This window comes from Lissotriton vulgaris, chromosome 7 (genome assembly GCF_964263255.1).
Source record: "Lissotriton vulgaris chromosome 7, aLisVul1.2, whole genome shotgun sequence".
In the NCBI taxonomy this organism is placed as follows: domain Eukaryota; kingdom Metazoa; phylum Chordata; class Amphibia; order Caudata; family Salamandridae; genus Lissotriton; species Lissotriton vulgaris.
This window is the reverse complement of record NC_141695.1, coordinates 1,175,626,072-1,175,647,855: the sequence shown is the minus strand read 5'-3', so window position 1 is coordinate 1,175,647,855 and position 21,784 is coordinate 1,175,626,072. Positions and strand designations below refer to the sequence as shown.

Genomic DNA, 21,784 nt, shown 5'->3' with positions numbered 1-21,784 from the left:
TGCACCACGCCTTTTCCTTGACGATAAACAATTTCTTAAAGATTGGGCCATGATAGCCTGGAGATGTACGAGAGACTGGCTAGTCCTGATCATAAAAACCGCGAAAAGGATCGCGGATACCATCCTGATTGAGATTCAGGTCCTCGAAGGCCATATAAAAGCCTCTCTAAAAAGTGGACAGTTTAAAAAGGGACAGGATGATACGGATAAGACCAACAAAGATTTCAAGGAATCCATCTTATCCATAAAATTAGAGAAGTTCAAAAAGGATTTGGCGAAATTCTCAATGGAGACAATATACCCTTACAGTAGCGACACCTATACAGCACCCACATTTAGTCGCAGTGGCAAAAAAGGAGGTTCAAATTATGGCACTTCCAGTTCAGATGGGACATCCAGCGATTCAGATGCATCACAGACCGGATCATCCAATCAAGCCCCGCGAGGTCGTGGCAACAAGAGAAATTGGAGAAACCAACCACAAAACTTTGGCAATCACCAACCATGGTGGCCTATTAACCCATGGATGATGGGTCCAAACTGCCCTCCACAAATGGGTCCGCCCTTCTATCCACCACAGATGCAACAAGGCCCGGGATCGTTTCCTTTTTTAGGTTTTGGCCAGAGACGAGGCCGAGGCAGGAGGAGACAAGGAGCAGTGCAACAACAAGTTCATTGGAACACGGACACGAACAACCCGCAACAATCGAGGATGGACCTACGCAGCGGGAAGAAAGTCCCCCAAGACGCTGCGGGAACGAGCAACCAGCCGGCATCGTGATCAACCTCAGTTCACACACCTTGTCTACCAATGAGGAACTCCTCCTAAACAAAGGTTTGGGATTCGTGGCCACTCAGAAAGGTGATCCTTTTGTGGCCCAAATTGAACTATCCAAGCTATTCAGGAAAATAAGGTTGCACTATTTTTTCGCAAAACCGACTGCTTTGGAAACCATCACCACAGACAACTACACTGGTTTGAAGAGACCTTCTTCGTTTAATCCACCTAGTGCCACATTACCGCCCAAAGTCCTGACCTTTGAAACGGCTGTTGAAAAGGACGTCACTGATCTATACAAAAGGGATGTCAATCCATTTATGAATCTCTCCAGAGATGAACAGCAAGCCTTGCGTTCACTCACTTCCAACGACAATATTACCATTAAGCCGGCCGACAAAGGCGGAGCAACTGTGATTTTAGACACTACAGTGTACAGAAATGAATGTCTGCGGCAACTCAGTGATCGCAAATCCTACTTACCGTTGAGATCGGATCCAACTGAAGGTCTACAAAACAGAATTAGTGCCTTAGTAGAAGAAGCCACGAGCGAGGGATGGATAACCTCACAGGAAGGACAGTATTTGGTCACAAAACACCCTACAATTCCTTACTTTTACTGCTTGCCCAAAGTTCATAAGCCAACAAGGCCACCACCCGGCAGGCCTATTATTTCTGGCATTGGGTCAGTATTAGAACCCCTTTCAACTTTTGTGGACCACTTCCTTAACCCGATGGTCAAAGCAATGCCTACTTTTCTCCAAGACACTAAAGATGTCCTAAGACTCCTTCCCACGATACAATACAACATCGAAACTGACATCCTAGTATCGTTCGATGTTGAATCTTTATACACCTCGATTCCTCAAACTGAGACCCTAGAAGTAGTGGGAGCACTTTTGGAGCAGAGTAACCATCAATCGATGACACCAATACCCTTTATAATGCAATTAGCAGAAATTGCTATGAAGGAGAATTATTTCCGCTTTGAAGACACATTGTATCTGCAAACGTCCGGGACCAGCATGGGCAGTGTTTTCGCGCCGAGCCTGGCGAATTTGTACGTGCACCATTTTGAACAACAGAGTGTACTAACCATCACCAACCCATACCTATCATCAATATTTGTGTGGAAACGCTATATTGATGATATTTTGGTGGTGTGGCGTGGCACTGAAGAAGAACTAATATCATTTCATGGTTGGTTAAACAGTGAGAACCAATATTTAAAGTTCACCATCGAGCATAGCAGAACATCACTGGCTTTCCTTGATTTGAGACTGCACGCGACTCCAACCGGCATCGAGTCTGAGCTATATCGCAAACCCATGGCCAGGAACGCATTGTTGCGATACGACAGCTGCCATCCACGGGCCCTGAGGGATAATTTACCTTTTGGCCAGTTCCTCAGGGTACAGAGAAACTGCTCTAAGAAGGAATCTTTCGAAGCACACTCCAAAAACTTGGAGGAACAACTAAAGGAGAAACGATACCCTAAGAAAATTATTCGTAGGTCAAAAAAGAGGGCCTCAAATAACCATAGGGATGCCCTACTTGCAATCAACCCTCCGAAAGAAAAAACAGATCGGATTGCCTTTGTTAACACCTTTAACAGCCGATCCAACCAGTTGCAGAAAATTATAAAGAAACACTGGTCCATCCTTAAGACCGGAGGTGATGATATTCCCCAGCCCATGTTCGCATATAAAAGAGGACCGAACTTGAAGGATCAACTGGTTCACACACGCCCACGCAGCAAAGAAGGAAGACAAGTGGGCACCCTTTGGGATTTACCAGCTGTGGTCGGTCACCACCCATGCGGTAACTGCTCTGTCTGTCCCCAGACTAATAAATCTACTGAAGTTGACATTGGCACTAATCGCCCATGGACACAGAACAAGTTTACGAATTGCAACAGCAGTAACTTGATATATTTGATCAAATGTCCTTGCGCACTACGATATGTCGGTATGACAACCAGAAAAGTACGCACACGTATCCAGGAACATAAAAGCACAGTGCGGTGCCGTAAGCAAGCTACCAGACTGACCGCACATTTCTTGAAGAAGGGCCATGGTCCTGAAGATTTCTACTGGACAGTCCTCGAACAACCGCACATTCCAGACTCATGTGCGGACACAAGCCGGTTCTTGTTCAAGATAGAACAGAAATGGGTATACCGCCTTAACAGTGACAAGGAGGGCCTCAATGAGCCCATACCCTGGATGTCCCTCTGAATGGTCGTAAGCACTATGTCCCTTCCAATGAAGCGTTTGCACTGCCTATGAATATAAAATAAAATAAATACCCATTGGTTATTCATCACGCATCAGTAAATATACACTTAACAAAGTCCCTCCTATCTAATAGAGCCCACACTAGATAGCGAATTATAATTCCCTGAATTATGTTCCTCTTAAGGGCGCACTGGCACTGCATATCAATATAAATATTCGTCTGTAATCATTAACACGCATCAGTGCACATACCATATGATTTATGCCATTGCAATTCTGTTCAATGACGTGTGCAAGAGATACACCATGGCAGAATCTTGATGAAAAAAAACCATTTTATCAAACAGAGGCAGTACTGGGTAACGAACTACAATTCCCAGAAGTCGCGCTGTCACGTGATTGCTCACATCACGTCTGGCTTGCAGAGCATACAAAACACTACCTCATTCGGCGGTCGGCGCCCCCCCGAGCAGTACTGAAGACTGCCTGGAGACGCCGACGGTTAGGTGAGTAAACGCATTATGCGTGACATTGTGTTGCCTCATGCTGTGCGAATACGCCGCTAGAGGCCAGCCCGCCATCAATAACACGAAGCGTATCTCATACGCGTTTCCTCATTCTGTGTGATTACGCCGCTAGAGACTACCCCGCCATGAATAATACGAAGCAGATCCCGTGTGCGTTTTTTAAACTCCACTGACACGGATCGGCTTTTATGCATTACTTGTCCCCACTAAGTGGTCATCGCTTCTGAGCCATGACAGATTACGGCGTTTACGCCCGGCCTGGTTATAAGAGGCTCAGATAACCTTTCATCTCGAAGTATACTTTGTTATTTGATTGTGTTAGTGTCATATCACTAGCCGCTCTGAAAACATTATGTGATTTCTCACAGAGCGGTGCTCCTTTTACCTGCGCTGCAGCCAGGTGGGGTGAAGCTCCTCAGCCTACACGTAAGGGTGAGTGCATACCCGAAATAATGATCAGGTATGATTGAACATATTGCAATGCCACTAATAATACAAACAATAACGATGTGAATAACTTTTCGTGTTCTATCTGTTTGTTTGTTTGTTTGTTTTACATGTTGGATCCCTTACCATTGCACTGACAGTATACGGTTGAGCACGCCTGGATTTCCAGGTGACATCTTCTTAATTTATTTATTTTTTCGAAAGCAGTAGTGTATCATGTATAGGTCCTGAGGAATGCATCAAGAAAATCTTATGAAATGCTGAAACATGTCGACCACCAATAAGTGCGGTTATTATTTAAAACCTGCACCCACACGTGCCTTTTAACCTTAGGGTTTGGGGGTTACTAATAAAATTTCTTTTTTCCACCCATTCACCTAATTTTAGTACCCTTCACTTTTCCACTCCAATCACCATACACTGCTTTTTTCATTAGCCACTACCACACTCCTCTGTTCTGCTCTCATATCACATTTCGGTCACGGTAATGTTTACCGGCCGTCTTGTCTCCTGGGTAAGGAGATCCCATATGATGACAACAAGGGCGGTACAGTGTGGCTTCTGATGGGAACAATACATTTTTCTCCTAGTACTCTTGAGTCTCGACTTGACCATTTACTAATTACTATTTCTCACTGATACTGTTCTGTGCGTATTTGGTATAGTGGTTCTTACTGTCAAACTCTCTTTTCTCTTTTGACCCCCAGATATTATGGGTTGCTGGGGAAGCCAACGAGATATCAAGGGATAGATTATGTCTGCTTTCTTCACTGGAAATGTGCTGTAAGATCTTTGATTGCTACTTGTCATTGCAATTGTCAGTATGCTTTAACTGAGTCTTATGTTTTTTGTTCCATGGAAAAAAAAACTAATAAAAATAAATAAAAAGAAAAACTGAAGTACTGATTTTTGGCAAATACACTGCCCTCTGGAATGACTCCTGGTGGCAGTTGGTACTTGGACCTACCCTGCACCAAAAGACCATGCCCACAACCTCAGCGTCATCCTCAACAACAAACTCTCCATGAACCATCAGGGTGTACACCATCTCCTCTGCCTGCTCCCACATGCTCTACAAAAACTTCAAGTGGCGTCCCTACCAGCACCAGAAAGACAATAATGCTGTGCCTCAACAGTAGCTGACTGGACTACGGCAACATACTATATGCAGGCACCACCACCGAACTCATGCAAAGACTGCAGAATATCCAGAACACAGCTGCCAGAATGATCCTCAACCTGCCCAAAAGAACTCACATCACCCACCACCTGAAGGATCTCAACTGGCTACTGGTCAAGAAAAGATGCTGTTTCAAGCTCCTGACCCACGCTTACAAAGCCCTCCAAGATCAAGGACCTGCCTACATGAACAGCTGCCTACACTTACACTGCCCCCCCCCCCCCCCGGAACCTCGGCTCTGCACAACTCACCCTTGCACAGATCCCTCGCATATGCCACTGTCGTACCGGAGGGCGCTCCTTTTTCCATCTCGCCACCAAAGCCTGGACCACCCTCCCCCTCCGTACCCCCACCCCCCTTGCTAACCCACTTTTGGAAGGAGCTCAAGAACTGGCTCTTTGACTGAGACCTGCTGAAAGCACCTGGATACCGTCTCGGGTGACAGTCCGTGCTCTACAAGTGTGACCTGGTTGATTGATTTGAGAATAGTGGTTCTGGAACCAGGCGTATAGAGTGTTAAATGATGTTTCTTAGTGCAAAAAGAATTGTTATTGAGTTTTATTTTCCAGAAAATAATGATTCATTTAGGCATTTATGTGGTAGCGGACATCCCCAATTAAACCTCTTGCCCTGGAAGAAGGGGTTTTAGTCCATATTGGACACATTGGTACAGTCAAGGTGCTAGGAGGTTTGGGGGTTAAGAAAACACTTAGCAGCAGACAAATAGGTGTGTGTTCTATAAACATAACTGCCTCATCCTAGAGATAGGATATGATTTGATGAATGGGCTCACAAGGCCAGGGCCAGAGCAAGTTAGGCTGGCACCTTTCCATATAATGCGCGCTGCAGCGCAGATGCGCTACTGGTGTGCCAAAAGCACACCAAAGGCAAGCCAGTCTGCATATTTCCGCACCTGTATTGTGTCTGGCACCAGCCATACTGCCCATTTGAAATATTTCCGCACCTGTATTGTGTCTGGCCCCAGCCATACTGCCCATTTGAAAATAGCAAATAAGTTAAAACTAGTTTAAGGATGGGAAAGTTTATTCACTCTAAGGGAGGGCGAACATCTGTAAGTGTTATTGCTTCCAGGTTAATTCTTCTATCTTTAATTGACAAGATTGCCAATACACAATTTGACATCCACATAGTTGGCGTTGCAATTCTAAGGGGATATTAAGAACAGAATGTTAACACTGCCTAAATTAGCAGAGGCCCATGTCAATTTAAAGCAGGTTTGATAAATGTCAGATCTCCTCCAAAGCATAAACTTGATACTTGGGACCTTCTGCAAGAAGGAAAGTGGCATGCACGATTCCTTATGGAAACCTGATTAGGTGTGTCCTCCAAACTGAATATTTCTCAAACAATACCAAGGCTGTAATAAACATAGTGCCCTGGAGTGCAACAGACATGTGCGCCAGCTTCGTCTACCCCCGGGGCACAATGGTATTACAGAAGGGGCGTCAGACGCTAGTGCAACCCTTTCTGTAATACTGATACCACTGGTGCACATGTAGTGCAAGCACTATTGTGAGAGGGTGTTCCCCCATTTGCATGAGGGTGTGGCCCCAAGCAAACGAGGGAATCACTTTGCCTCTGTGCCTGCACCCTATTATGGACGCAGTCGCAGAGGCAAACATGACCTTGAAAAGCGCACTGAAAAGCAGCCCTCTGGAGAGGAGAAAGGGGTCCCAAGATTCCCCACCAGACATCCCCCTGCAGGGGGTGTAGTCACTCACTGCTACTGCATGCAAGTGTATCTCACGCCCTTCTTCAAAGTGCTTGAGGCATGCCAACTGCACTGTGAAACACGGAGTGGATTTGAATCAGCCGCTCTGAATTTCACTTGAATGCACTGCCCCCAGGGCAGCACCAGTTTGCGGTTACCCTCGGGCAATCACATCCTTTGTAATATGGCTCACTGTCTATGTTTGGGCATGGTGCACCTTTTGAAAGGTGCGCATTGGCACAAGCAGGGAAGGCATGTCTCTACATAATACAGCTCCAGAAGGTTATTCCATTTTCCAACTTCATGTTCATTCTCATTCATCAATCTACTTCGATTTGTAACTCCCTGCTGTGGTCATAGGAAAGTTTGGAGGATTGCTCGCTAATGAGGTTGCTCCCTGTTTCCTTCAATCTTCTAATTTCATGATTTTAGGTAACCTTAACATATGTTACATATCCATCTTGTAAGGTTGCACTCAATCTATTGGAGGCAATGGAGGATCTTCCTCTTCGGCAGAGGGTGTCTGGCCCTACTCATAAATGGGGGTATGTGTTAGATTTAACCTTTTCTAGCTGTTCAGATTTTGAGGTGGATAAACTTAATTCAATTACTCGGTCTGATCACTCCCTACTGCCTTTCTCATTGATGTTACCTCGATCCTTGCAGACGGATTGCAAGTTTCCAATTTCAACACGTCCTTTGCACAAAATCATAGATTGATCTAGTGCAGGCTCTAGATCTAGTGGATTTAAGTCCTATGGGGGACTTGGAAGCTAATGTCATCTTATTTAATTCCTCTGTATTGCAGGCCATGAATAAGCTGGCTCCTCTGAGAAAGGCTTCAACTAGAAGACAACATTCCTCCGCTTCTGGTTCACTCCCATGTTACAGGAGGAAAAAAGACTTCGTAAGAAATGGAAAGGGAGTGGAGTATATTTTATGATAATGAGGCAAAGAGGGTATACAAAGCTGTGTTAAACGTCAAAAACAGAAAAGTAGATATGTTCAAGCCGAGGCGTTGACAGGTTTGAATAATAAATCTAAGAATAAAGCTAAGGAAATCTTGAAGATTGTCCTATTTTTTCTATCACCTGCTAACAGCCAACAGAAATTGCCTATCTTATTAGGTTTATTAGAAGTTCTCCGATATATACAATTCTTTTGACGATCAGATGAAGGAAGACACCTCAGGGTCCCATTCCATTAATGGGAGTTGAATGGCTTGGCTCTGTCCAAATTTAAAGGCAATTTTCTTACGGGTTTCTAAATAACAATTCAGACAACTACTTCTGAATCTCCATGGGACCCCCTGCCCTCCCCACAATTTAAAATTAGTGGCCTCTACTGTAAACCAGATAATCATCCATCTGTTTAATCAGTCACTAGATACTGCTATTTTCCCTTCAGGTTGTAAAAGAGCTCATGTTCTACCTCTCTTGAAGAAAACGAATGCAAGTCCTGTGTGCTGAACAGTTTCAGAACTATTTATGTGCTTCCAGCACTGGGTAGAATGCTGGAAAAACTTAAAACAAGCAGATTTCTGAATGTATTAGAAAAAATAATGTCCTGCATCCCACTCAATCTGTATTCCGTCCTCGACACAGTACAGAGACAGCACTACTTGAGGTCTCGGAGATCATTAAAATCAACCTGGATCATGTAAAGAATGTTGTCACTATTCTTTTCGATCTCTCAGCGGTTTTCAACACTGTTGCCCAATATGTCTTGCTATGTCGCCTGTAATCGGTGGGAGAGGTGTGGCGCCGCGGCTAGGGCGACTGACGTTGGAATCCGGAGATCACGGGTTGATCTCCGGCGGCAGATTAGCCCAGCACCCTGTGACTCTGGGCAATGGCTTGCTTAATCTTCCCGATGGCCCCCAGCGCCTAGAGACCCTTACAGGTGATTGTTCGCGCTTTACAAATGTGGATTATTATTATTATTATTAATCAGCCAGAATAGCTGGTAAAGTCACGAATTGGCTTAATACTTACACGATTAATCGAGATTCAGGCCATCCTTCTTCCCCCTTTTACTTCTAGCTATAAAGAGCTCGAATATGGGCTTCCTCAAAATTCAGCCCCGATCACAATCCTATTTAAGAAACACTTAGCACCTTTGGCCAACATAGCTGAGCAGAGGGGCTTCAATTTAGCGTTCGTGGATGACATGCCATTTATGATCTCATTTGAGCATTTGAGCAAATTAATGTAGCATTGACTGACAGTTTCCAGACTGGACTTTCTGAAGTGGTAAATTGGTTGCAAAAGAACTGCCTGAAGCTCAATCCAGGCAAACCCGAGTTTCTTTTTTTCGAAAAGTACAACCCTTTTGACCATCCATTTTGTGGATCACCAATGTTGGTGAACCACCAGCGCTGGCTAAAGCGGTAAGAAACTTGAGGAGTAAAATTCGACCAAGAACTCTCCTTCAAAGCTCAAATTAGTACTGTGACAGGGATACGATTCCTAATATACTACTATTTCAAACTCACAAGCCAATTGGGCTACCTCTAATCACTTCCAAATTGGGCTATGGGACTGCCCCCTTTCTAGGGGGCCCACCTACATAACTGGTCTAAAATGTGACAGCCATAGCTATTCTTAATTCCACTAAGACACAAACTATTTGGGGTGACCTAAAGCACTCCACTGGCTACCAATGAAAGGGAGGATTAAGGTTAAAGCTTTGTTAATTTTATTCTAGGTAATCCAAACAAAAGGTCCGATCTACCTTAGGAATAAGTTCCGCACACACTATCCCTCTAAAGCTCTTCATTGAGATCATTGGAGCCTTTTTCATGTTCCAAGATTCAATAAATCCAGCTGGAAGGTCACTTCTTTTCGGTACTCACCCCAAGTTATGGAACAAAGTGAAAACGGAGTGTTATTCAGAAAAAGCCTAACGACTTTACTTTTTGCAGACAAGTGGGATTCTTTGCATTTGTCTCTGCTGGAGGGTGCTGGGATACTTACCTATCAAGCAGCAGTAGTGCTTTGCACATGGGCAATTCATTTCAATTCAAGTGGTCCAAACTACCTGGTTTTAATAGTGGATCTGTGGTACTCAGAAGGAGAGTGTGTGTATATATGGTACATACAATTCACTGCATCCCTCTGCTGTTGACACCCAGCATTCTGAACGGCCCCTTTGGGACGAGGGACCCCCTGTCAATAAAAGACCGCCCCCACCATGCCCACTATCACCACAGAGGTCAGAGAGGGTGTCCCCCAACTTCCACACCTTGAGGATATCCAGCGTCCCCCAACTACCACACCTTGAGGATATCCAGCTGAAATAAGTGGGTTGATGTAAGTGATATGCCTCATTAACCCATTCATGCAGCAGACCGTGATGAAGGGCTAGAGTCCCAGTCACATTAAGTTCCTTAAACCAACATCACTGAGTTCTATGTCAATCAATAGCCATCACACCTGTGAGTATGTCTCAGCATTAGCAATGACGCTCTCCAATAATTTATCGAGGATTACCACCATGTAGACAAGCAAGTCATAATTAATTCCTTCAAGCAGGAAAGTGACAACTTCCTGTGCCTCTTCTCAATGATATTTCGAGATTCCTGCAGGAGGAGGGCAGGTTTAACACTGCAGCACAGGGCAGAGCAAAGGCACAAGAAGTAGGCTTTTGTCACATGATAAACCAGCCAATAGCTGCAAATGTGATCACCAACCAGCACGTAACTGATACGCACTACCAGTGTGGGGTGGCATTCTGCAATCCTGAAGAGGAAGAAGATGACCCTGTCTCTGATGTCAGCTTCCTCACTGCCAAGAACAACAAAACACACCATCAAATGTCCTCTCATCTTGTCCCTTGCAGTCTTCGCAGATGTCCCTGTCTCAGTCAAGGTGTTCCTCCAGGGTGCCTAAATCCCTCCCACCTTTGCTGAATCACCAGTCAGAAAACCATAGCCAGGTGCTATGTCATGATTTGCTTGGCATGGTGTGTGGGGACTAGTGTGGGAGTAAAATAGAACAGCCATGTTGTATATTGCCCTTTGGCAAATGTGTGGGTAGGATGGAGCGACCCTTGACCCCACCAGGTAGGTCGCTCACCCTCCGCACAGCACTGCCTGTGTCTCCCTGCCCCAGCTGCCGCTGCTGAGGAAGTTCGAGGCCCTTCACCAACCACGGGCTACCACCTGCGCCTCATCCCTGGTGGCCAGTGCTAGGCCGTGGGTAGGTTTGTTCATCCTTCTGCTTTATTGCTTATATTGTATTGCCTGTATTTTCATTGTTGTGTCTGTGACTGCTGTTGTCTGTCTTCCCCCGCTGCCTTTACGTGATCCATGCCCCCTTTTCTTCCCTCTATTCCCCTCACTGTCCCTGTGCTCTCTCTGCCCAGTCTTTCCTTCTGTACCCCTCGCTGCCCCCATGTCTCTCCCCGGTTTTCCCTTCTGTTCCTCTCGCTGCACCCGTGCCTCTCTGCCCGTTCTGCCTTCTGTTCTTAGCTGCTTCTGTATTTCTGTGTTCTGTATTTTGCCTCTGTGCAACTTGTTTTTCCGGTATTTCTGTACCTTTTTTTTTCCTTCTGTGCCACTCGTTTTTCCCTCATTTCTGTGCCCCTTTTGCCTTCTGTTCCACTCGTTTTTTGTGCTCTTTTGCCTTCTCTGGCACTTGTGTTTCCCTCGATTTTGTGCCCCTTTTTCCTTCTGTTACCTTAGTTGTCCCTCACCACCCTCGCTGCTGCGTCCCCTGCTGCCCCGCCCCCCTGTCGGCCCACTGCCCATTCGCTGCCCCCGCCTCCCAGCTGCTGCTCCCCCCCACCTCCCCATATAAGCCAGCCGCTGTGCGGCCGCACCGCTGGCACGCCAAAGGCGCGTCTAAGGCAAACCCGTCTGAGCCGTCCGCGCCTGGACCGCGCCAGGACCCCTGGCCCCCGCACCAGCCATGATGAATGCCGCCACTACGACGCCAGCACTCTGCACACTCTCAACTCAGGACGGAGTGCTTCAAGGCCGCCCCAAAACGCTCACACAGCCCATTCACCTGCCGGAACTACAGCTACACCAGCCTCAGAGCCGACGAACCACCCGCCAAGAAAGACCTCAACCACCTCTGATGCATACTACAGAACACCCGCTCCACACGCAAGCATGGCTTCGAGCTCTGGGACCTGCTCGACACAACATCCCCGGACGTCGCCTTCCTGACAGAGACCTGGTTGAACGACTCATCTGCACCCACCATCGCGATAGCCATCCCAGACGGCTACAAGATCACCCGCAGGGACCACACCAAAGGAGTCGTCGGAGGAATCACCATCGTCCACAAGAACAGCATCAGGGTCTCAACTAGCACTGACGACGCGCTCAGCACCGCCGTACACATGCATTTCCAGATCCACACAGACCCTAGCTTCACCCTCAGAGGCACCCTTGTCTACCAACCCCCCGGACCCCGCCTGCAGTTCAGCGACTTCATCACTGACTTGATCAGCACGTATGCCCTGACCTCCACCGACTACATCCTCCTTGGAGACCTGAACTTCCACCTTGAGAACAACAACGACAACAACTCTACAACTCTGATCGATAACCTTGCCAACCTGGGACTGAAGCAACTCGTCACAACGCCCAACCACTCCGCCGGCCACACGCTCGACCCAGTCTTCTCCTCAAGCCTGCACGTCTCCGTCAGCCACACCACCGAACTCCTCTGGACCAAACACCGCTGCAACCACTTCGCCTTCCAGAAGCCCACCACACACCACCGCACTCAACAGATCCCCCGCCGCTGCTGGAGCAATATCACTGAAGACCAACTACACGCAAACCTTGCTCTCAGCCCACCCACCGAACCCTCCAACACCGACGATGCTGCCCACAGCCTCGGACGCTGGATTGATGACTGCGCCAACACCCTCGCCTGCTAAAGAAACTCCCCCACAGAGACACCAGCAAGATGGCCAGCTGGTTCACCCCAGAACTCCTAGCAAGCCTGTGGAAACTAGAGAAGAAATGGCACAGTGAACAAACTCCAGACAGCCACGCAGCACACAAGGACGGCATCCGCAACCACCGCCACCTCATCAGGGTGGCCAAGAGGAGTTCCTTCAAAGACCGCCTCGACAACAACACACACAATAGCAAGGAGTTTTTCAACATCATGAAGGAACTCTCCAACCCCAGGCCCTTGTCAGCAGCAGACTCGACTACGGAAACACCCTCTACGCGGGAGCCCCGACCAAGCTCATCAAATGACTACAAGGCATCCAAAACGCCTCGGCGTGACTGATCCTCGACGTACCACGCCACGGCCACATCACCCCCCACCTGAGAAACCTGCACTGGCTCCCGTCAACAAGAGGATATCCTTCAAGCTCCTCACCCACGCACACAAAGCACTCCACAAGACCGGCCCAGCCTACCTCAATAGACGGATCTCCTTCTACATCCCCAACCGCCAGCTACGCTACGCCAACCTCTCACTCGCCACCGTCCCACGCATCCGAAGAACAACCACAGGTGGGAGATCCTTCTCCCACCTCGCCACCAAGACATGGAACACCCTCCCACTGAGCCAAGACGTGTTGACCTTCAGGAGGATACTCAAGACCTGGCTGTTTGATCAGTAGCACCCCACCCCCTCAGCGCCTTGAGACCCTCGCAGGTATGTAGGGAACTTTACAAATAATTGATTGATTGATTGGTTTTGATGGTAGGGTGAATATTGCAAAATACATCTAGGAAGTTGGATCTAAGCTTTATTTTGGGTTCGAATGCAGCAGCTAGGGCACAGAGTGTGTTTGCGAAGCAACATTTTTTTCAAACAAAGCTAAACTGACGTGAATTTGTATTTTTTCTTTATTTACAAATACAACTTATTTTGCTGTGTAGATAAGTTCAGAAATACTTTATGATGAATCAGATGTGGTAATAGTGTCTATAGGATCCTGTCTATGTACCTTTTCATCATCTTCTTCACTTAATATTTAATGTCTCTGTTTCATGCTGCATTGGTAGATGGCCCCTCACTGCAATGTTGTATAGCTTGAAAGAAATTAGTGCCATGCAATAGTTTGGATAGTAGCATTGCACCAAGTCAGAGCAGACCCCAAAATAGGCCTTTAGGAGTCGAAAGGTACATTCTATTGTATTGTACTCCATTTAAGTTTTCTGTTGTACATCCGCTTGTGTCTCCTGCTGTGTGTATGCTCTTGAGCATTAGCATGTGTATTCTTAGGGGCCATGAGCCATAACATCAGAGGGTATCCAGAGTTATACACACCTGCATAAACGAGAAGGTAGTTGATATGTGAAGCTTATTTGTGGTTGGATGTAGTACAAAGGTTATGAAGAGTGAAAAAGAAGCAACATGTGGGGGTTGCATACTGTGGAAGTACCTGGAGATGCTGCAAGGGCCCATGGTGGTGTAGCTGGTAAGTGGTTTCAACAATGATGATGGGAGTTCTACTTGTGTGTGTAAGAGCCGTACTAAAGGATTTAGATGTGCTCAAATCATGGCACAACAAGAGGCACGCAGGGCTAGGAAAGGATACATAATAGTTCCTATACACTCACCAGCAGTCCATTCTTTTCATTCAACTGTTGTTCACGTGACCTGGTGAGAAGGGAGCTTAGTTTTAATAGTGAAAGTGGTCACACTTACCATTATCATTGTACTGGAGGGTTCACAGGTAGCTGTGCTCGGAACAGGAAATTCAATGACAGTGTAGGGCGTTTTAGCGTGCTTTTGCTCAAGGCGGATTCAATGATTCATGTTGTGAACTGAAAAAGCTTGACATTAATTCTGCGAATGAAAACACGAAGGGTTGGGGAGCCTCCCTCCCTCCTAGCTACCGCCCCGACATAGAGGCAGGGCTGAGTCAATATCTGTCACTTCTCCATCACGTGAAGAATCGAACTAAAATATGCAGTATTGCACATTTCTTAAAATGTACACAAATATAAGTATTTTACATATAAAAAACCCCTTTGTGCAATATTTTAGATCCTAATTTTTCAAGTGTCATCCCTTTCTCCATTGCCCTGGATTAGTCAAGGTGTCCTTGGGGAGATTTACGCTCTGGCCCTCTGACAAAAATGGTATTCAAATGTAGAGATTTGCATAATATATGCAGATATACTGACGTGCCTTCTAGACACACACTAAGGTTAAAAGAATTGCAATACCAACTGAAATAAACGCAACCCTGCAGAGTGTGTGTTTTTTACGTGCCGGCTTCTTGACATTATCTCTTACATATTCAGCTCATTGTACTCTGAACAAAACTTGACACAAACTGTAAGGTTTAATTTAGAACAAAGTTTAAGCCACATCGGAAATTGCACAAAAAGAACGCGAAATTTAAATCTGGAAGCATCAGGCGACAGCAGGTTTATGAGAATAAACAAGTGCACTTTAAAAGCAAAGCAGCCTCCTCTCCAGTATTATTTGGGTTTCCCAAATACATAGGTGAATAAATTGGTAAATTTTCTTTTCTTTTATTATAATTCATCGTGGCTTCGAATTCTACCAGTAATATTCCAGAGGGGCAGGTCCAGAGCCCGGGTTGTTGTTACGGAAAGCATGGCTGAGGAGAATAGTCCTGGAGAACCTCAGACAGCCACCAGCTGGCCAAGGCAGGCCGGGCGAATCAATAATTCTTGAGGGTACCTGAGGCATGGGCAGGGGCGGTGGGTGACATTTTAAAGTGGTGGGGCGCAAAGTGATTTGCATACAGCACAGTAGCGAGCGAGCGTAGCGAGCGAGCCGGAACCCCAAAAGGGGGGTTTGGGGGATTACCCCTCCCCCCAAGAAAATTTTGAAAGAAAAGAAGAAAAATCGTGCATTTTCAAGCACATTTGAGAAAGCAGGAAGGTTAATAAAGCAATTGTGAAAGTGCAGTTATTACATTAATAGATGGCATAACATAGGTAGCTGCTTATTCAGTATAACCACAGAGCTTCATACATGCCGCCCTATTACAGACTCCGGTATTGGGTACCCTCCAGCTTATTAGCTTCAGCAAGGTTTCCAACAGCATAGCACCCCTTTTCTACACACAGATTAAAGGTTCAACCACATGATGAAAATAGCAACTCATTCAGTGTGATAATTAAGGGAGCAGAGCGCATGGAAAACATATTTAGTGATGTGCCGAGCAAAACACAACAAACAAATTGACTTCTTTCATCTCCTTTATTTCAAACCATTTACAGGGCTCAGGTGTTTTAAACCTTGTGAAAACAACAAGCTAATTTGGTGAAAGCATACTTAGAAATCTGTATTTATGTATTGTAATTGTAGACTGGACCAAAAAACGAGTGAAGGGGCTCCACCAAAGCACCTCTCCCTTAATTATTTACACATAAATTGCATGCGGTCTGACAAGTCTGCCAAAGCTGCAGCAGATGAGCTGGGGCGTTTACTCCTGGCTTGGTTGCTGGGGCGTTTACTCCTGGTCTGGGTAATGCTGCAGAGCTGCAAACTAAGGCGCTACCAGGTAACCAAGACTCAAGTACCACCACAGCATCAATCTGTGCAACCATTCAACAACAACTGGTTCAAATATGTTCTCTCAATGTTTCAAGCTATATTACAAATGTCACCAAAAGATGTTAATATTTCACTTCTGTTCTTGGATTTTCGTCACAATAAAATTCACCGAACATAATCTTCACAAAAGTTATTGACAAAAGTTTAAGCTATTGCCATTATAAATTACAATAACTTTTATTAACGTAATAATTATAAAAAAATAAAAGCCATTGCTCTTACCTGCACAGGCCGCAGCTGTCTAGACCTCGGAAGAAAAGTGCTGATGAGGATTGATAATGAGAGCAAGTTGGGCAAATGCATTTTGACGCTGTCACGACTGAACAATCAGGTACTAGGTAGGACAAGACAAAAAAACTGTTGCAAAAATCTAAACAATGGGCTAGTAACAATACCATCAAAATACAACGCTCCGAATAAGTTAGCAATGGGAGCATTTTCTTGAGAGAAATTGATACACAAACGACTTTTGAAATGACCTGGACTTGTGCTGACATCAAAAACCTATTAATCAGTTGAATACCCAGAGGAAGTCAACCTAATATATTGGACCAGGTGGTTGTCCAAACTTGTGATTGAGCCTTACAGATTTGGATTGCCGCTTAACAGTCATTGATCTAGAGATAGTTTGCCTGCATCCAGGAATGGATGGCTGGCAGGGAACTTTACTGGGGCAGGGGACTGTCAAACCACCCCATCAATACGAAAGAAAATCTGGGTGTCAACCACAGATATAATGCAGCAGAGACAAAAGTGATTTATCAGTTAATAGTAAATCAGGAAAAACAGCTGACACTAGCACTGAATATAGCAGTGCTTAAGGAGGCGATATGAGGACCTCAGAAAGAAAAGGTAAATTGAGTGTGAAAAGAAAGGGTTTAAGCACTACCTCATTGCGTAATTAGTCAAAAAACAACTAAACCAATGGAAAAATGTTCTCCCTACCACCAAAGTTGCCAAAAAGTTGATCAAGACGGCATGTTCAATTTTGTCCAATGCTGCCAAGAGATCCAATGACGTGAGAGCCCTGACACTACTGCCATCAAAACACTGATATAACTCATCCACGAGAGCAAGGAAAATCCACTTGATAGATTAAGTGAGTATCAAAGAATGAATGACAGTATAAGAAAGAAATAAAGGGAACAGGGTAGGCATGGTGAAACATTATAGGCGGCCATGTCAGACTGCTCACCACAAATATGTGAATCGCCTGTACACTCTACAACTTTATTCCCCGTTTGCCTCCAATATTTACAGAATGTAATTCCTTTCAGGTAAGAGGTTCTAGGTCACTCAGCAAGTCTTAAATAACTGTTCCAGCCACCTAAGGAGACGAGGGGCAGATGCCCTGAACACAGCTTGCACCATTGTTGGTAAAGACAGTTTACCCCTATTTTAGGATTGTATTTCATCCCACATTCTCATACCTGCCAACTGGTTCAATGCCATCTAGTGCACACCGAACATAACTTTGTATTCTGCTAATTGCAGGTATTATTTCTCCAGACATTAATGTCCTAGTAGAGAAATTGTATTGACCCCAAAAAATCAAAAGTGACTAAAAATGTTGTGTGTGACTTTGGACCACTTTCCAGCTATGACTAAACTCAGCAAGGAGGCATGCCTTAGTCACATCAAAATACCAGCCCCTAATCTGAAAAAAACCACAAAAAAAAACAGAATGCAGGGCAAGTGCTGCCCCGATAAGGGGGAGGGGGTAGAGAAGGGTCTGGTCATTGCAGCCATATTAATGCAGGTGTCAGTACACATGCCATTCCTGCAGGAGGCCGCCATGGATAGTGGGGTGACCTTTACAACCGCTGCAGTACAGTTTGCTGCATTAAAGGGCTGACGAAGTGTAGTGTGGCCCGTCAGCCGCTGCAGTACACGGGCCAGCATCTGAGGGGGGGTCAGGGTGTAGTGTGGCCCTTCAGCCGCTGCAGTACATGTGGCAGTAGCAGTCGGGGTGTAGTGTGGCCGTCCAGCCGCCACGTGCCAGCACCAGACGGGGTGTCATTCCGCATATATATTGCAGCAGTGCAACACAAGAAGCTCTTGTGATAAATCACCTTCCCAAATGTAATGCCACTTACTCAGTTATACTAAAATAACAATTACAAAGGGGTCAGGATGGGCCTCTGTGCAGCAAATCAGGAGGGTTGTAAAAAGTACTACATCCCCACTCAGAGTATTTAACTCCTTCACACACCTTGCTATGCTGTATCAAGGGTAAAAAAAGCAAATGCTGAAGCATGTTTTAGCACAGGAGCACCTGGGCCTGCAAACCCTACAGTGCAGAGAGTTCAGTTTTAACCGAGCAAAAAAGTCTTATTTTAAAGTCCATATGATAAACCCACCTACTTAAAATGTCGAGGAGAATGGAAATAAGGCAGGGATTAACATCACCTCAACACTGGTATAAACTCCTCTGCACATCAATACAGACAACTAATGATAAACATGATCGCCAACGTCTTATTCCACATATTCCTGAGAAAAGTCCTGAAACGGGCAAAACTGCATTTTCTGATCATGGAAACATAGCTACTGTATTAGGAATAATGCCTCCGATTTAGGATAAAAACGTAAAGGCGTGTCTAAGGAGCAACTCTGTCTTGTCCTAATTTTGCCCCAAAACAAACAGTTGCTACATCGGAGTGGTGTAATCTTCACCTAAGAAATAGAAGCAACAACTGGAAGCAGGTGCCCAGATGTCAATTCAATCAAACCCTCATATGCCCTCACATGGCACAGGATCAGTGCCTGCGCAAAGCCCACCAGATATTTTTGATAGCTCCGCAAAACATACTAGACAACACTGGATACACATCTCGATCCGGACATTGATCATTGAAGTAAAAATTGTCCTTCACATGAGCAGGCTCAACACAGGACCATAAGTATGAAGGAGGGGGAACTGGTGGCCAATGGCCAGTCGTTAAAGAATGCCTGGGTGTATGAAATTTCAGGTTATCCCACTTAACACATGCAAAGTTCATTTAGTCCCAGATTTATATTTGCTGTTTCGTCCTCAGCATAAAGCAACACAACAAGAGAACATTATACTACAACTTGTTGATGTCAGACACATGGAGATGTAATCAAACGTTCCCTCCATGCACAGAACACAACTACAGTGGCTTACCTGTTATTCATTGGAGTCACTTCCCACCTGCCTCTGCCACCTGCCTGAGTTACCTGTTGCTCGCCTGTCACCCATTTGTTGTGCCAGGTGCCCCCTTCTTCCTGCCTTAGACAACTGTCACCTGCCAGTACCTTCCAAGTGCCTGTGGCCCCTAGGGCCTGCCTGTCTGAGCCACCTGTCACCCCGTAGACTCTCCAATGGCCTTGTTGACTGCGCAGACGTCTCACTCTGATGCTGCTAGCATGGACAGGCACCTAACACAAGAAATATGTTCTGGCGAGATGCCCTCAGCAGGCAATGGCAGCCACTGCCCCAAGAAGGAAACCTTTGCTGAGAGTATGCCCCCTGAACAGATAGGGGCAGAAAGTGAGCCCAGTGGTACCCTGTCCAAGACTCTATGCCCTGGAGGCTAGGAAGAGACCCTACCTGGGGCCATCTGTGTATCAGAGGGGGCCCTATGCCATGGAGCATATGCTGGAGACCCTGACAACTCCTGTGATGCTGGGGAGGGGAACCAAAACCCTAACAACACATCCCAAGATTATATCCATCGAGAGGGATCCCCACGTGCTACACACGAGCATCGGGATGGCACCAAACGAGAGGGGCACCCGGATGCAAGCTTTGGCTGCTACGGCAACACACAAGAGACACCCCAAGAATCAAGCACAGCGTCCCTTGATGACACACACACAGAAGTTCACCCACATGCAAGCACTGGCTGCTACGACGACATACAACAAGAACTTCTGAGTCCAAGCACTGGGCACCATGACGACACACAGCGAAACGGACCTGTGGCCCCAAGCTTCCCTTCCCATGACAACACCGAAAGGGGGCGATCAGATGCAAACATCGATTCAAGTGACATCACCCAACTCAGAAATCCACTCATTAGCTGCTATGACGACACCCAGCGTGAGGTGTCTTCAGATACCAGCCACATGTGCCCTGGCGTCCCGGAGGACGACATGGCCGGGAGTGCCAAGGCTGAAGCCGCCTTGCACACAGAGGCGAGTCCAGCCGTTGCCCCGTGTCTCCAGCGGCCTATCCCTCGAGTGCACAGGCCTCGTCTCCGGGGCAACAACCTGCAGCACGCAACCTGGCAGCGGTGATGGGGCCCGGTGCGCTGACAGCAGGGCTGGATGTTAGTTCAACAGGTGGTGCGAGGCCAGATAATCGAGCGCAGGGCGTGGTGGCGCCACCTGCCAGCCCACAGGAATCCCATCTACTAGGGCGAGCACCGCCGGCAGAGTCCGCAAATCAGAGCCGGCAGCCAGAGAGAGCACCGGAGGTGGCCCACTGAGCACTGGACGTACTGAGGATGAGTTAAGCTAGCGAGTAGCAGCACAGCATGCTTATCTAGTAAATATAGAGAATACACTCACCTCTCCTCTCCCTCCCCAAGCTCCGTTATACACCCCATGGTTTTCCTCCCTCGGCCAGTCCCAATTCCTTCAGCCAGGATACTCGCATTCGTTAATGGCGGGTAGAGAGTAGAGAGGCTGGATCAGGATCTGACGTCACGCTCGGTATCCAATAATGGATTGCCCTGCGGTGAACGGCCAATCCTGGCACCTAGGGGGGCTCATGAATGCTCGTCCTGTGTCGCCTTTGTGAAGCCGGGGGCTGCGGTCAGCTTAAACAAGCACCCCCTTATGGGGGAACACTGATGCGCATGCGCAGGCAAGTTTCTGCCCTAAACATCACTTGCGCGCTATATACCTTGGCTGGATGTCTGCTGCTGCAGCTGAGTGTGTCACGTGGTCCTGGACTGTCACTCAAGCTGCGCAGCAGTCCAGACCAGCCCCCCTGCACTCCCCACTCCTGGATAACTCGGGTGATTCCCGGCAGCGCTCGCTCGAACTTTTTAAACAAACAGTGACAGTCACACCAGTTTATTTTATTGCAGCAGCGCGTCCATGGGGCTTGTGGGGCTACGTCCCTACGCCCCAATGGACGCACCGCTGCTGGGCATGGGACTCTCTCTATGGATCCACCAGATTCACACAAAAGTCCAAAAACTCTTCATGAATCCTTTATTATTCCAGTCCATTAACTGCAGATACCACATCAAGATGAGATGATCAGTCTGCCCTGTTGATCATTGAGAAGGATGAGAAAATCTGAAAAATTGGAGAATTTGAAAAGCTGAAGATGAGTTGGAAACAAACCAGTAAAAACCAATGTTCTGTCAACATAGCTAGAAAAGTG

General features: G+C 46.5%; 1 pseudogene; it reads left to right on the top strand.

Moving 5' to 3' along the window:
* The first annotated feature begins 19,767 nt into the window (after window positions 1-19,767).
* On the top strand, window positions 19,768-20,876 carry LOC147703116 (uncharacterized; annotated as a pseudogene).
* The last annotated feature ends 908 nt before the right edge of the window (window positions 20,877-21,784 follow it).